The sequence below is a fragment of the Ochotona princeps genome, chromosome 26, assembly GCF_030435755.1.
Source record: "Ochotona princeps isolate mOchPri1 chromosome 26, mOchPri1.hap1, whole genome shotgun sequence".
Classification (NCBI taxonomy): domain Eukaryota; kingdom Metazoa; phylum Chordata; class Mammalia; order Lagomorpha; family Ochotonidae; genus Ochotona; species Ochotona princeps.
Genome location: NC_080857.1, coordinates 24,969,781 through 24,985,965, shown reverse-complemented (window position 1 = coordinate 24,985,965; position 16,185 = coordinate 24,969,781).

Genomic DNA, 16,185 nt, shown 5'->3' with positions numbered 1-16,185 from the left:
GTGACATCCAATGCCACTAAAGCACAACTATAATGAGCAACAGTCAGGATGCAAAGCCACTAACCAAAGAACAATCTGAGACCAGCCAATCAGTGAGTAGAATATAACTTCAGATTTCCCTCTGTTTTCTTCCCTTAAGCTCTATGCACACAGCCACCTGTTTGAAATCCCTCCTAGTAGTTTTAATAGAGAGCTCAAATTTACCGTAATCAAGACCAGACTCGGATGTCACTACTTGGCCTACCTCTTGGAGCTTGTCTACCTTGCTGCCTCTTATGCTCAGTCCACAAAACCATGCTGAACTTGACATTCCAACAACTGCAAGCCAGGCTTCCCAAAGGACCTTTGCCATAATGTCTGCTGGTCATACTCTCTCTCATCAGAGGTCTTTGGGAGCAGTCCTTCACCTTCGCTGGATCTCCACCTAGTTGTCCTTTCAAGTGGGAACTGTTTCTTCACCATCTTTCCTAAAATTCAGCCAGCCCTCATTGCTTTCTAATTTTCCTTGATTATACTTCCTACTAACTTAAAATTTGATTATTGTGCTCAATCATCTTGTTAAAGCCAGGGCTCAGGACTCTGTTTTGCTCACTACTATATCTTCAGTGTTAAACACTGTGTCTGGCACATGGTAGGAGCTTAATCAATAGTTATGAAACTATGAGAGCAGATGTGACAGCTGTGGCCTCCATTCTAGAAGCCGTGTGAGCAACATAAGGAGTGGTGCTGGACACCTATCTTCTCCAGTGGGATGCAGGCTCTGCACCTGGGACACTTGTCTTCGAGGGGCATGGTGATGAGCTCTTGCAAGTAGGAACATGCATTATGCAGAAAGATCAAATTTAGGCAATTGTTGATAAATTACTCTAGGAGGGACACTGAGCTCTGTTGACAGGAAAACCAGAAGGGCTTTGTTAAGGAATATGAGTGTGTATCCATTTAGAAATATGTGTAAATTTTACTGGGGTGACATGTACAGACTAGAGAAAACTTCCTGTCATTTGTGGCCGTTCACAGACAGGAAGGGCTGTCCTGGAAGGCAGTGATTTTTCTAGTTTCCATTGAGATGTTCAAGGACCCACATGTGTAAGGACTGTGCATTTATTCCTATTCAAATTCCCTCTTCTCTAGCAGGAGAAGTAGGTAAAAAAATATGTGTCACACCTGATTCTTACGCCAAATGCCAGGAACATTGTAGCCACCTCTCCTGGGACTGTCATCTCCGTCTCATCTGCCCCACTCCATAGCATTTTATGGGAGCAGTCTTGATAAACAACAACAACCAACCAACCCTTCTCACCATGATCTGTGCAAGAATACACAGCATGGTGCACAATGTATGGGATGCTCAGAGGGGAGGAGGTGGCAAGACAGGGAAGCAATACAGGCAAGCAGGATCCAGCCCTACTGGCCTGAGTGATTGCAACGGGGAGCATCACTGGACAGCAAAGTCTCAGGAAAGCCATCTGCCCTCTCCTCTATAAGGGATTAGAGGGACTCATTTCAGGTAGACCCCAAATCCCAACCATCCTTTACACCTCCTTCCAGATCCTCCTCCTGTCCTGTATCTTGGTGTCGTTTTATCCACCTTCCCCATTTCCCATCTGTCCTCCCTTTGTGCCCATTTCTAAACCTGATTAGGGTGGGCACACAAGAAAATTCCAATAGTCTCAGCCTCTCTGACAATGACCTCTCCTGCTTCTTGCTTGTGTTGGCATCTGAAATTGTTTCCAGAGAGATATGTGCCCTAAGCCAGAGAAAAGAAAGTAAACAAACAACAACAACAGAGAACGAGGGAAAAGAAATGAGACCAACAGCACAGAACAAAGGGCACAGGCATGAAGCGACACATAAATGTGAATTCATGAACGGTCCAGAGACCTAGGACAGGCACAAAGAGGGATACCTCAGAGAAGACATGGGCCCCTGCCCCTGCCTCATTTGACTGCTGTTGGTCTCTGAGTGTGAGAGATGAGTAGGAGTGTGCAGAGTTCTCTTTGAAGCTCTATTCCAGTAGCCCTGATTCCCGACAGCATGATTCTGGCAACTTCCTAATATGGCTCTGCAAGATCTGTACAGCATGTCTGAATTCCAACACCTGTTCTTCAATGCTGTGTTCGAGCAGAACCCTCAACCCAGTGTGAACTCTGACTGCTTCCCCTGGGCCTTCCCTGTGCCAGTCAGGCTGGTTCCCTTTCTGGCTCCATGTGTTTTCTGCGTTATCACCAGATCACATGGGTTGGGTTCCTGATTTATACATGGGTGCCAAGCAGCTGTGGCTTTCTCCATGTTTCAAATACCTCTCTGGATTTCTAGGCTTTTGCTCAGTAAAATAGAACCTCCTTTATAAAACTGTTGTGAAGACCGAATGAGTTATGTGCAAAGCTTGGAGGATGTGCCTGGTTTGTGCTGATCTGCAGATCTATCCCCCCTCCTCCCGACCCCATTTACTTCACCTGTTCCATATTCCCCAGCTAAAGCCCTCCCCCCATGCTTTTAATTTCTCTCTCAGTTCCAATCCACTTCCCTTGTCCTGTCCTCCCTCCTGTTGCCCTCATTCTGTGTGACCTAAGAGGGCTTGGAGGCTCCCATGATGCTTGTCCAGCTGCAGACCCTCGACTGATTCACCTGTGCGGTTCTTTCTAGAGGGTGGGCCCCCACTGCCTTTGCGCCTTCACCGTGTGTCTTCCAATCCATGTTTATTAAGTGCTGCCCCTGGGTCAGGTTCTGTGCTGGGGAGAAGATGTGCCGAGTCCAGAAGGATTTTTTTTTTTTTCCTAGCAAACAAGCACTTTAAAATCTTTCAGATGTTCAGGGAGGATTGCACTAAATGCTAGGGATTCTGAAGAGGTAGCAGCGAAGTTTTCCCAGGAGACTGACATTTAAATTGAGCCCGTAGGATGCAGTGGAATATTCCACTCTGAAAGAAAGAAGAATCTTAAACACAGGGAAGCAAAGTCTCAGCAATGTCGATACATGTGGCCTGCTGGGAGAACAGAATAATTCAGAGGGTTTATCGGAAAGTGTGTGTCTGAGTCGGAATTAGGAGAAAAGTCAGAGAGAGAGAGGGCTGGGCTGGTTGACAAAGGCTCCCTAAGCAGCGGCAAGACTCTGGGACTCCACCCTGGCCGGTGTGGTGCTCTCAGAGCATTTAACGTGGGGAGACGAAATACTCCACTAATGATAGAGTAAATCTTAAAATAATGCCATCAAGAAAGAAAAAACTGGAGATAGTTTTTATTGTCACAACTGCTGGCAGGGAGGGCAGGGGGAAGAGTCCTATTGGCATCCAGTGGGCACAAGCCAGAAAAGATCTAACTGTGCTCGAGGCAGCACAGTGAACAACAAGTTACTCAGCCCACAGTGTCACCAACGCCAAGACGGAACAACGCACTACAGGTACCCGAGTTCAATTGTAGTCCTTGGGGCCGTACGCCTAGAAAGGGTGCAATGGATATGCTTTGGCTTTCTGGCAATCTAGGGATGGAATAATCATGCCTGCGAAGTCAAAGGACAAATTATACCCTGACTGCAGTATGGGTCATTGAGAACAGGCTTGCCCTTCCCGAAAGCCAAGGCTTGTGAATGAATGAATATGGGCAGTCTCTACTGGCCTTTCCTGAGTGTTAGCTAACTTGGGGGGTGAAAAGAATGAGATACAACCCCTACTCTCAAGGGATTCACACATGTCACACAACACGTGCAGTCATTATGGTATAAAGATAGCGTTTCATGGCCATAAAACTCACTGTGCCTAATGAAACAATCACAGTGCAAAGTTGAGATGGAAAGTTCATGAAATACATGATTTCCAAGATCAGGAAACTTATATATGGATTAGCAGAGCTCCAGAAAGACACACAGGAGAAACAGAAAATAGGGCAGATATTGCTGATGCCACATCAACAGACAAGGAAGTCACAATGAAAAATGAATCAATTGAAATGTAAATGAATGAGAATTTGAAGCAATTATGAAGAAATGACAGACATGTAACACAAAGACCAACATACGCAATCAATGTGCCTCTTTAGAGACGACACTGAATAAATTTAAGACATTAGTATTCCAAAACTTAATGAAAGAACATTGAAAAGGGAAAATAAGCATTAATTTTACAGATTGAAAGGTGATACCACACCATGTGTTAATAAAAACTGATCTAGATGATAGAACTCTGTACCACTAAAGTATAAATAAAGAAATACTGATAATAATGTTAAATCTCCTTTGAAAGGTGCAAAGAAAAATATCTTTTAAAGGAAAAATGTTAACTTCACACTTTTTTCCCCAACATTATTTGGTGGCAGAAGAGGGGGTACAACAGAACAACCCTTCCCCCAAGGTCTTAGTGGGGAAAGAAAGTCTGAACCCAGAGTATCATACCAAATCCCAGATTTTGTTCTCATGTGGATTAAAACAAAAATGCCTTTGAACCTGAGGACTTAAGTGAGTCCCACACTCTGAACCCCGTCCCTGGCAGGCAGGAGGGCGCACCCATCCTCCCAGCTCTGGCCCAGAGTTTCCCTGTTGACTCAGACAGCACGTATCCAGGGACCCTGAGAGTCAGAGGTGAGCCACCCAACATGGACCCCCGCTGTGTCCCTGCCCCAGGAGGCCTTGCCCAGGAGTGTGGCAGGGGCCTTGCTGCTAGTCAGGGCTTCCGGGCAAGCCAGCCACCCCTGTTCACCCCCACTACGCTACTGCCTGCCTACAGCAGTTTCCTTCCTGGTCTTCAGTATCCTCCTAACGGCCAGAGTGGCTCTGTTAAGACATAGATGAAATAAGAGAGCTTGCCAAAGGTGGGTGTAAACAACCGGGCTCTGACTTTGATTTTTTCCAACTCTTGCAAGCAAAACCTCCAATTCTATCTGCGCTCCCATGCCGAGGAGCGAAACACGTGTGGAGGTTGATACTGCTGCTTTCTTTTTTTGCTCTGCTCTGCTGTAGGAAAACCCCAGATTCTGAAGATCCCGTCCCAGTAGGAGGGGCGGCCATTCACTGCATTAGAGGGGAGGAGTTTGTGCCTGTCACAATGGGCTCTCAGTGATGTGATAATGTTGGGGGTGGGGCTGAACGAGATAAAAGCAGGAGTAGGCCGGGGCAGACGCCCAGTTGCTCATTTTGACTTCTTTTGGCAAGCTGAGTAACGAGAAGCGCTCAGAAAACATGACAAGAAAGCTCCCTTCAATTTACCCGTCTCAATCTCAGCCTCACCCTCCTCTTGTCCCTCCTGTGCAGCCTCATCCTCCTCCACCTGCTGCTTCTCGCACTCCTGGCCCTCACCCCACCCACCTTCCTCCCCTCGCCCCTCACAGGGCCAGCCCTGAGCCCGCTCTCCCGCAGAAGCAGCCGCGGTCAGTTTTCTGCGCAACGCACCTGCCACCTTTGCCTCGGGACGGCCCTTCGCACCACTCGGCCTCAAAGGCCTCCAAGCCAGCTGTTCCTCCCAGAGCACCCACTCGCCGCTCCGTGCGCTATGCTCGCCTTCTGTGTTACTCCACTCTCTTGGCTCCCACTCCTCCTCCCAGCCCTTCTACCTAGTTCCCTTTTCTCCAGTCCGCACCCCCCAGGCAGCCTCCCCCAGCCAGAATGAGGATCCACAGCCATCACCCTGTAGGGCCTTCCTGCTGGCACAGCTCAGAAGGGAAAGGACGGTGGGTTCGCAGCTTGGCCTGGTGAGTATGGGGAGAGCAGGTGGAGGGCGCTCTGACTCCCAGCCTTGAGTGTCACCTGGGTCAATGAGAGGCTCCCCTTTTGAAACCTGGCTGTTTTATTTCTAGTCATGTTTTGTCTACATTGCTGTCTCATGAACTCCCTTCAGATGCCTGAGCTGCCTGTAAGTGTGTGCCCTTTCCCAAGCAAACTGTTCACCTCCGCTCTGCCAGATTTGCCAGCCTGCCTAAACCTCCACACTTGTAACTCGATTCTCTGTGGAATTTCTTGTGCTAAGCACAGAGCCTACTGCAGTGCCAGCCACACAGACGGGAAGGAAGGAAGAGGTGGGGAATCCCCTTCTCTGTTTTCCTGAGGGTAAGTGCTGGCACGGAGACCTGGGCTCCTGAGTGCAAGAAAAGGAAACCCTGGTGGGAATTCAAAGTTTGTTTTCTTCTTCCCCCATTTCTCTCTCTCTCTCTCTCTCTCTCTCTCTCTCTCTCTCTCTCTCTCTCTCTTTCTCGCTGTGTGTTTCCCCCAGACTCCATGTTTCTTTATCCTTGGATTCTGAATGAAGAATCTCCTGGCAGGAAGCCCCCCCCCCCCCCCCCCCCATTGTGTTCTCATTAGAGTTGGGAATGTTGAGCCTCCTACTCTAGAATGTTGTCAGAGGCAACCTGTCCAGCTCCTACCCAGGGGATAACATCAAGTGAATAGATGATGTCTTTTTTTGAACGCTCCCCTCCAAACAGTAGATGGACTGAGCCAATCATGATGAAAATCCCAACAGATCTTTCCTGGGAACTTGACAAGCTAATTATATATTTTTTAATGGAAATGCAAGAATAGCTATGATTCTCTTAAGGGGAAATTATTCCCTACTAAGTGTCAAAATGTAATATAAAAATTATGGTAACTAAGATACTGGGGAACCAGTACAAGCATGAAAAAGGGAATCCAGAAACAGAGTCACACACCTGGCAGAGGGAGTCCGGACTAGTAGACAGAGTACTGGCTTCAAGAACCGGGTGCTGGGTTGATTGGATATTTATGTCTCACACTACTATCATAAATTAATTTTTCATGGAACAAACACATTTCTAAATGTGAAAGGATAAAAGCAATGAACTTGCTTTTATATACTTGCTCTGCCTATGCATGGCTCTTAAAATGTGCTAAAAAGTATCAAGTTTGCACTGCATGGTAAGCACTTTGAATGAAAAACAATGTAGGATATCTCCATTTTTTTTTTTTTGAAATGTTATCACAAACATCTATTCTGTTACCTTTTTGAAGATCCTTCATTTCTTAATCCACTTTCCCTCCTGGAAACAGTCAAGTGGTTTTCATCCAGTGGCTGCCTGCATGGGAAAGGTTGGGACCTTCTCTGCATTCCTCAATCCCTTCTCAGCTTACACCTTGGCCAGTTTTCACTAGGTGATACTGTGGTGCTTAATATTTTCAACATCTTGATACTTATCATAATTGGTGCTTGTTTTCCACTCTTGCACAATATGCACCCTGCTATGTTTTCACCCTGGGAGCCACGATTTGAGTCTTGTAGCAGAAGGAATACTGCAGCAAAGGAATCCCATGATGGCACTTTATGGAGACGTCTCTCCAGGGAAGTTACACGGCTACTATGTCCAATTCAATGAATTGAAAATGATAATATTTTTATAGGACTAGGAGAGTGAGAAATTGGGAATAATAATGCTGTCTGCCCTGGTTCATGATTAAACCTGAACAGTTGAGTGAAAACTGACATAATTGGCATCAATGAGACATGTGACTATTTCTCAAAGGAAATTTTATCTGTAGATGACCTCTTAAGTTTTCTTCTAAGAGTCTCCAAAATATAGATTGCTACAATGAACTCAGTGTTCATATCCTAAAATGTGTTTTGAAGGGCTGGTCTCCAAGGAGATGCTGTTAGGAGGCAGGCTCTTTGGGAACTAACTGGATCGTAAAGACAGAGCCTTCCCATCTGGGATTAATGCTCCTGTAGGAAGGACCCCAGAGAGCTTCCTCATTCACTCTCCACCCTGTAAGCATGGCAAAGGAGTTCAGCAGTGTGCACCCTACTATGCTGGCAGCCTGCTCTCAGCCTTCAGCATTCAAAGTATGAGAAAGAGCCTCTTCTGTAAAGAGTCCCCCAGACCAACCTGATTAGGGAGGTCAAGACGTCATTGTATGATGTTGTGTCTCTTCCCCAAATGCCAGACTGTCAGCCATCCTATGGTGGTAATGAAAGTAATTCTCCCCTCCACCCCTGTCACTCCCAGGGCATCAGCATCCCCTGGGAGCCCCACCCAACTCACACCCCTCCCCTGGACCCCAGATCTTCGCAGTTAGATTCTGCCTGTTAGCAAGTTTCCCACATACTAAATGTACATATTGTAGAAGCAGCTTGGTAGTTCCCAATTTTGATTGCATGTTAGAACTACATGGGAGCATTTTCCAAATGCTGAGGCCCAACCTCCCGCTCCCCAAGCCTTGATGTAATTGATCTAGAGTGATGAGGCCACTGGAGGAGTGGAAGTTCCCTAGGGGTTTCTAGGGTGCAGCCAAGGCTGAGGTTGTCTGGTGGCTTCCCCACTGGCTGCTTGAGCTTGCATATTCTGTGATAGGACACTGTGCTTATTTACAAAGTTTCTTTATACGGGCTGGAGTCATCTAGCCTGCATAGAAATTGTAATAGCTCAAATTGAGTTCTTCACACAGAGAGTTCTTCCATCTGCTAGTTTACTCTCCACATGTCCCCAACAGCCAGGGCTGGGTTAGGCCAAATCCAGGAGGAGCTTGGAACTCCAAGCCGGTCTCCTACATGGCTGGCAGGGGCCCGACAGCGTTTGGGTCATCACCTGTTGTCCCTCAAAGGTGCACATTAGCAGGAAGTTGGATCAGAAGTAGAGCAGTCAAGATTTAGACCAGACACTCCAATATGGGACAGGAGCCTCCCAGTGACTAATCCACTGTCCCAAATTCTCACCCCAAGTCCTAGTCATTAAAGAGCTTCCATGGGCTAGGAACCTTTCTCCAATCTTCTTTGTATCCTATTGTGATCATTTAAATTTAAGAAACTGATCCTCAAAGTGATGTATATTTTTTAAGGTCACACAGCTTCGAAGTGGTAGGATGAGAACTTGAATTCATCTCTGGCTTCAAAGTCATCTTTCTGGTTTCAAAGTCATCCAAGTTTCCTTCTGAAGACAGAAAACTTTACTTTTCCCACTTACACGAGCTATGACAGGAGAGACAGAGAGGAAGATCTTCCGTCCAGTGATTCATTCCCCAAGTGACCGCTATGGTTGGTGCTATGCCAATCCAGAGCCAGGAGCCAGGAACTTCTTCCACATTCCCACACGGGTGCAGCGTCTGAAGGCTTTAGGCTATCCTTGACTGCTTTTCCAGAACACAAGCAGGGAGCTGGATGGGAAGTGGAGCTGCTGGGATTAGAACCGGCACCCATATGGGGATCCCGCCACATTCAAAGAAAGGACTTTAGCTGCTAGGCCACAGTGCCAGGCCCTACAGTTGGATCTTGTAATACCTGCTGTGATTGTTCATGGGCCTTTGTCACTTTCTTCCAGTGCTGGGCTGGGTTCTGGTAGGCAAGGTTGAAGTTAAGGGTTCAAATCCCCAGATATAGAACTGCACAAGATGCTTCAAAAGCTCTTTGGGAAAATGCAATTAAAAGATAAGCCTATTTTAAAAAAAAAGATAAGCCTATTTTGCTGCAAACAATTTTTTGAAATCCATGCGCAGTCTTTTTCATAACATTCACTTTAAATGACATGTTTGAAGGCTCATATGTCATTGACAGAAGGGGACTTGGATCACTATGAGAGCAGCTACGCAGTAGAAATGGATCCATGCAAAGAAACTGCACGTCCCCCTCGGAGAGAGAAGATTGTGCATGGATCAAAGGGTTTGTTCCCGATAGCAGCTTCCGATTAATTATGAGGACATTAGCTACAGTGCCAGGCACACCAGGAGAATTACCTAGCGTAATCTCCACTACAATCCTATTAAATTTGATATTAATTTTGCTCATTTTACAGATGTGGGGATGGAGGCTCAGGGAAGCAAATTTGCCGAATATTAGGCATCTAATAAAGAGCAGAAATAGCATGAAACTCCAGTTCAAAACCTATAATTCATGACTTCTTTCATTTAAAAAATTTTTTATTTATACAAAGGGTACAGATTTCATGTATTTCATATACACAGTTTGAAGAGCATAATGACATCTTAATTCTTAAGTCTAGCACACTAAGAATTATATGGGTCGTTATCAGGTTTGAGACGGATTACTCGAACTTGGTGTAGTGGTAAGGGAATCTTATTTTTAATATTTTAAAAATGATTTATTCAAAAGGCAGAATGATAGAGAGGGAGCTACCTTCCATATACTGGTTCATTCTCCAAATGCCGGCAGGACAGTGCCAGGCTGAAACCAGAAGACACAAACAGCATTCAGATCTGCCACATAGGGAGCCAGGGACCCAAGTGCTTTGGCCATCATTGGTTATCTTCCCAGGTTTATTAGCAGGAAACTGAATTGGAAGTGGAACAGCCAGGACAGGAACCTGCCATCCAATATGGGATACCATTGTCACTAGTGAGTGTCTTCACCTGCTGCACCCCAGTGTGGGCCCAGGAATAGCTTATAAAATTTATTTTTAGAAATGAAAGAGCTTTAATTTAAAAAAAAAGGGGGAAAGAATAGTCCCCCATCAATTGTCATCATGAAAAATGTGTTGGTGCCAGGACAACTTACCCCTCTGCTGTTTCTGTTTTGTTGTTGTTGTTGTTGTTTGGTTTGTTTCTTTTCATAAATTGAAGCTTACAAATGACCTTGTTCACTGGGGAACCTTGGTTTGCTCCATCCTGTTTGCTTCATACTCCACTAGGGACAGATTCAGAAAAGACCGTGTTCCCTGCGCTGTGGAGGAATCTCCTGTTGATCCCACAGGCAGGCTCAGTATACTCTCCCCTTCTTGTCCTTTTGTGATCCTCCCTGACTCAGTGGAATTGGGTAAATGCTAAAAGGGCTGTGTTCATTTTCTAGTTACTACAATGAAATACCTGAAGTTAGGTACTCATGAAGCAAAGAGGTCCATGCAGCTCTTTGTGTAGTTGGAGGCTGGAAGTTCAAATTCAGGGAGCCTCATTTGGGGAAGGCCTCACGCAGAGGCCCCACAGGAACCATGTGTTTGTGTGAATAGGAAATCACATCAACAGGCAGAGAGCCAGAGTGAAACTGGAGTCCCATGAGACATACTCAAATCTCTTCATAGGACTGCTCCAGCACACCTAAGAATCTTCTACTAAACCCCACCTACCCCTAATGTCACCACACTGAGAATTGAGTTATTAGCACAAGAACCTTGAGGGACACATGTAAACCATATCCAAGCCATTGCACATGTCCTTCTCCCAATCAAGAGGCAAATCAATGGTTTAGATTGAAAACCCTCATTCAAATCAGTCAATTTTTCAATTTGCTGCTGGGTGACGGTTGATAGAAAACTGGGATAGGGCCTGGCACCGTGGCCTAGCGGCTAAAGTCCTCACCTTGAACGCACCGGAATCCCCATATGGGCGCCGGTTCTAATCCCGGCAGCTCCACTTCCCATCCAGCTCCCTGCTTCTGGCCTGGGAAAGCAGTTGAGGACGGCCCAATGCATTGGGACACTGCACCCGCGTGGGAGACCTGGAGGAGGTTCCAGGTTCCTGGCATCGGATCGGCACGCACTGGTCCGTCGCGGCTCACTTGGGGAGTAAATCATCAGACGGAAGATCTTCCTCTCTGTCTCTCCTCCTCTCTCTGTATATCTGACTTTGTAATAAAAATAAGTCTTAAAAAAAAAAAACTGGGATAGACATAGAGGTATGGTATGGCACATGGAACCATCAAATATGAATATGTGACTTGAGTCTGTGGAAGTCAAGAATTATTTCTGGGTCGTAAGATAAGTGTCTAATTCAAAATCATGTTACAGTTTCCAAAATGATTGAATCATTTAAGCTGCCAACAGAGTGTGGGAGTTCTGATTGTTCCATGTCTTTGCCACCCTTTGCTGCTGTCAGACTTGTAAGTTTCAGTCATTCTGTGAGCATGAAGTAGTATTTCAATGGGACATTTCCATGATGACTGGACATATGAAATATCTTTTTATAATTTACTTTTATATTATTACTGAAAATTTTCCTTTGTGGTATCAGCATTTTGGGTTGTTTCTTTGTGATTGAGCTTCCATAGTTCTTTCTATGGATGCATCATTTGCCACATGCATGTATCGTCATTATTTCATTCCCATTTGTGCTTCATATTTTTTTTTTCTGGCCCAGTTTTATAGTTGTATGTCAATAGGGCAGGGCTGGTAGTTGTTGCATTATTATGACCAGAGCAAAAACAAGTTCCTGATTCTTTCTTTTGCGGCTTAAACCTCTGTTCTTGGGTTTGCCTCTCCTGCTGGGTTCCCCAATTTCTACAAAAATGCGATTGGTTTTTAAAGGGAGTTTCATTCAGAGAAACAAGGCTTTTCGGCCTCTTAGGAAACCTTGCTCTACACAGAAGGCTTATTATTTCAATTTTGACATCGGTTGACATTTGCAACAGGCTAGCTATAGTAAACCTGATAATGGTTAGTGCTGGAGAAGAACATGCTGTCTAGTAACTGGACAATGTAAGATATCAGGGCAGCATTTTGGGTGGAGTTCCCATATTTCTTGGCATCTTAGATTCCTAATGTTTATCTCTGAGTATGACCTAACAAAGCGAATGTTTAAAAGCAAATTGGATCAGGGCCCGGCGCTGTGGCCTAGGTCTGAAAGTCCTTGCTTTGAATGCCCCGGGATCCCATATGGACACCAGTTCTAATCCCGGCAGCTCCACTTCCCATCCAGCTCCCTGCTTGTGGCCTGGGAAAGCAGTCAAGGAGCCCAAAGCCTTGGGACCCTGCACCTGTGTGGGAGATGTGGAAGAAGTTCCTGGCTCCTGGCTCTGGATTGGCACAGCACCAGCCATTGCGGTCACTTGGGGAGTGAATCATTGGATGGAAGATCTGCTCTGTCTCTCTTCCTCTTTGTATATCTGACTTTCCAATAAAAATAACTAAATCTTTAAAAAAAAAAAAAGTAAGTCAGTGCATGTCACTCCTAGGATTAAAAATTTCCCAGGGTCTCTGTTTTAAGAATCCATGTTGTATAACAATGCATCCTAAGGCTTTAATCATTATGAATTATTTATCATAAATCTGTGAGTCAGTGATACAGGTGAGGTTAGCTGGACATGGCTACAGAGAAATGTTCAAGTCAAAGTCCCCAGCAATCCCAGCCCGGGGACTCGGGAGCTGAATCATGCCACTGGGCTGGCTATTGGCCAGACCTTCTTCTCCATAGGGACACTTAGCACTTAAAGTCTAGTCCAGGATTTCTGACATGAGGATACATGTGCTCCAACATGGCGAAAGCTGAAAGGATGATCCTCTGGAATTAACAGGTCACTTATGCCACATTCCAAGGTCAAATACAGAGTAGAAAAATCAGACTCCATCCAGCAAAAGCAAGAGCCGAAAAATAATGTGCTTCTCTTTTTTCCAGTCTCCCACTTCCTATTGCCCTTATGGGTTCAAATGAATAGGTTTAAGAATTAAAAATGAAAATGACTTCAGAATAGCCCCATTGAACCCAGCAGCTCGCTGAATCTATGGTTGTTCTCACTGTAGGGTTTTCGTAACTGCTGTTACTTCTGCCTGGAATATTTTCACTGAGGTCTTTGCAAAGCTGAATTCTGTTTTGTCTTCTCACTTCACAAAGAAATCTTCCCTGAGCTCTTGGGTTGTTGTTCCTTGCTCTCTCCCACCACTTTATTTTCCGAGGGCGCGTCCCGCTCGCAAAATCTATCTTCCTCATTCACTGCTTGCTTGTAAATTTAATAACCTTGAAAACACGCTCATTGGCTTTCTGCTTTACCTCTGCACCCCCAAAGCCCACAATAGGGTCCAACACTGAGGAGAAGCCTGACAATAATTGATAGAATCAGTTAATCTTATAGTCTTTACAGGTTTTGCACATCCTGAGAAGCAAGTACAAGAGTGAGTGAGAAAATAGATTTCCATCCAGAAAGTTAGGGTGTTAGAAACAAGATCTTGAGGCTCTTATCCTGCAGTTAGCAAACATTAACAAAAAGGGGTTGTAAGGACTTGGTTCATTTGGGACAGTCTACCTGGAAAATATTTCCTGAGTTTGAAATGATGTTGGCCCTTTGGGCCAGCGTAGTGGCTCATAGGGCTAATCTTCCTCCTGAAAGCGCCGACATCCCATATGAGCATGGGTGGGTTCCTGTTGCAGTTGCTCCACTTTCCATCCAGCTCCCTGTTTGTGGCCTGGGAAAGCAGTGGAGGACGGCCCAACTCCTTGGAACCCTGCACTCATGTGGGGAACCCAGAAGAGGCTCCTGGCACCTGGCTTCCTATCAGCTCAGCTCCAGCCATTGTGCTTAGAAGATCTTTCTGTCTCTGCTCTCTGCTTTTCCCTCTCTCCCTGTAACTCAACTAAAACAAGTCTATCTTTAAAATAGTAGAGCTGTCTATTGTTATGGAATCAATACTTCTCCTAAAGATGAGCTTTCTTTGTATGTTTGCTATTCATCAACATTAACTGAAGCCTTCTTCAAGGGCATATTAGGAGGAGAAAGTCCTCCTTTGACGTGAAGTTCGCCTTAGAGTCGCTATGCCTTGAGGCTGACATCTGGAGCTGGACTTGGAGGGCCAGCTGCACGTGGATTGCAAAGCTCCGACTTCTCTCAGCTGTTGGCTCTGTCCTCACTCACAGTCAGTGGATGACTTGGTTGTCGCTTCTGGCTCCTTCCCTCAACACTGGCTCTTTTATTCCTCTTCCCTAAATTAAAATTAGGACTAGACAAAGAGAATACCTCTTCATTATCCCAAAAGCATGATTCTGCCTTGGGTTCTTTCTAACACAAAGAAAGTAATTTCCACTTTTCCTTAAATAAGAGTCAAATATCTCCGCTCATTTTTGTTTTCTCACAGGAAGTTCTTTAAACTACTGTTGATACACAATAGGCTTTATCTGAATGGAGCATAGCAATGCCTCCGCGAGAGGCCATTTATACAAACTGTTTGGCGATAAGAGTTCCCCAGAAACTCTTTTGCTAAAGAAAAGGAGCTCTTAAATAGGAAAGTGAAGGAACACTCTTACAGAGCTTCGGATTAGGCATTTAAGGTAAGCTGCACAGGGTCGGCCTTGTGCGTGGGCTGCAGGGATGAGCTGGGAGTCACGTTCCAAGGTGAGGATCCTCTCTGTGGCTCGCGTGCCCTCACAGGTGTGCTGGGGATGCAGGAAATGCTGAAGTCTCCACAGAGATTGTGCCGCTTCTGGCCTCCCGTAGTCCCGCTGCTCCTCCAACCTAAAGGGTAATTATTTTGTTCCCTATTTGGGAATAATCCAAATCCATATTCTTGCAGATGGTTGGAAAAAATGGACAGTTGTGGTTTTTTAAAAGTATATATGTATATACATATATATTTTTTAAATTTACTGTTTCTTTATTGACTCCATGAATTTGAGAGACAGAGGTTGCGTCCACTGGTTCACTCCCCCCTGAGCCTGTGGTGGCCAAGGCTGGACTGAGCTGCAGCCGGGAGCTGGGAACTCTGTGCAGGTCTCCCACAGGAATGGCAGGACTCCAACTCCCCGATCTGGGCTCAGGGGCTGGAAGTGGGCTTCAAGCCCACTGCCAGATGAGAAGCAGGGAATCAGTTACTGGAATTATTTTTGTCTTTTAAGATTTATAAAGGTAGCAAGTTTTTTTTTCCTGTACATTTTTACAACATCCAAAAGTATTTAAAAATCTCCCAGTGTCCCATGCTCACACAGTTCCGTGAGATTTCTTCTCCCCTTAAGTAAATGTTTTCATGTCAGCATCCATCACTCCTTTTTTTTTTTTTTTAAAGATTTATTTTTATTTTTATTACAAAGTCAGATACACCGAGAGGAGGAGAGACAGAGAGGAAGTAGAGCCGCCGGGATTAGAACCAGCGGTCATATGGGATCAAGGCGAGGACCTTAGCCACCAGGCCATGCCGCCGAGCCCCATCCATCACTTCTTTAACAGCCATGCATAGGTGAGCAGGCCCTGGTTTGCCAGTTTCAATTCATCCATATTCCGATTGTTTGTTGAGAGCCTGTTGGTTGGGGGTGCCACAACCCAACTTGAATCAGCCAAGCTAGAGAGAACGGTTGGGCATAATTGCTAAAAGTCATTAGATTTAGATATTTGTCAATTAAGTCCCATTCCTCCTGACTCACTCTGGAAAATTAAGTCATTTAATACTAGGGCATCTTTAAAAGTTTGTGGAAAATAGAATGAAAAGATACATGCATTTTGCTACCCCCAAATTGAAATCTATACATATGAGGAAATTCAGTGAGTTCATAAGAAATGAATATTGTGAAAAAAATTGTATGGATTTCAGTTTTTTTTTAACACCAAAATGA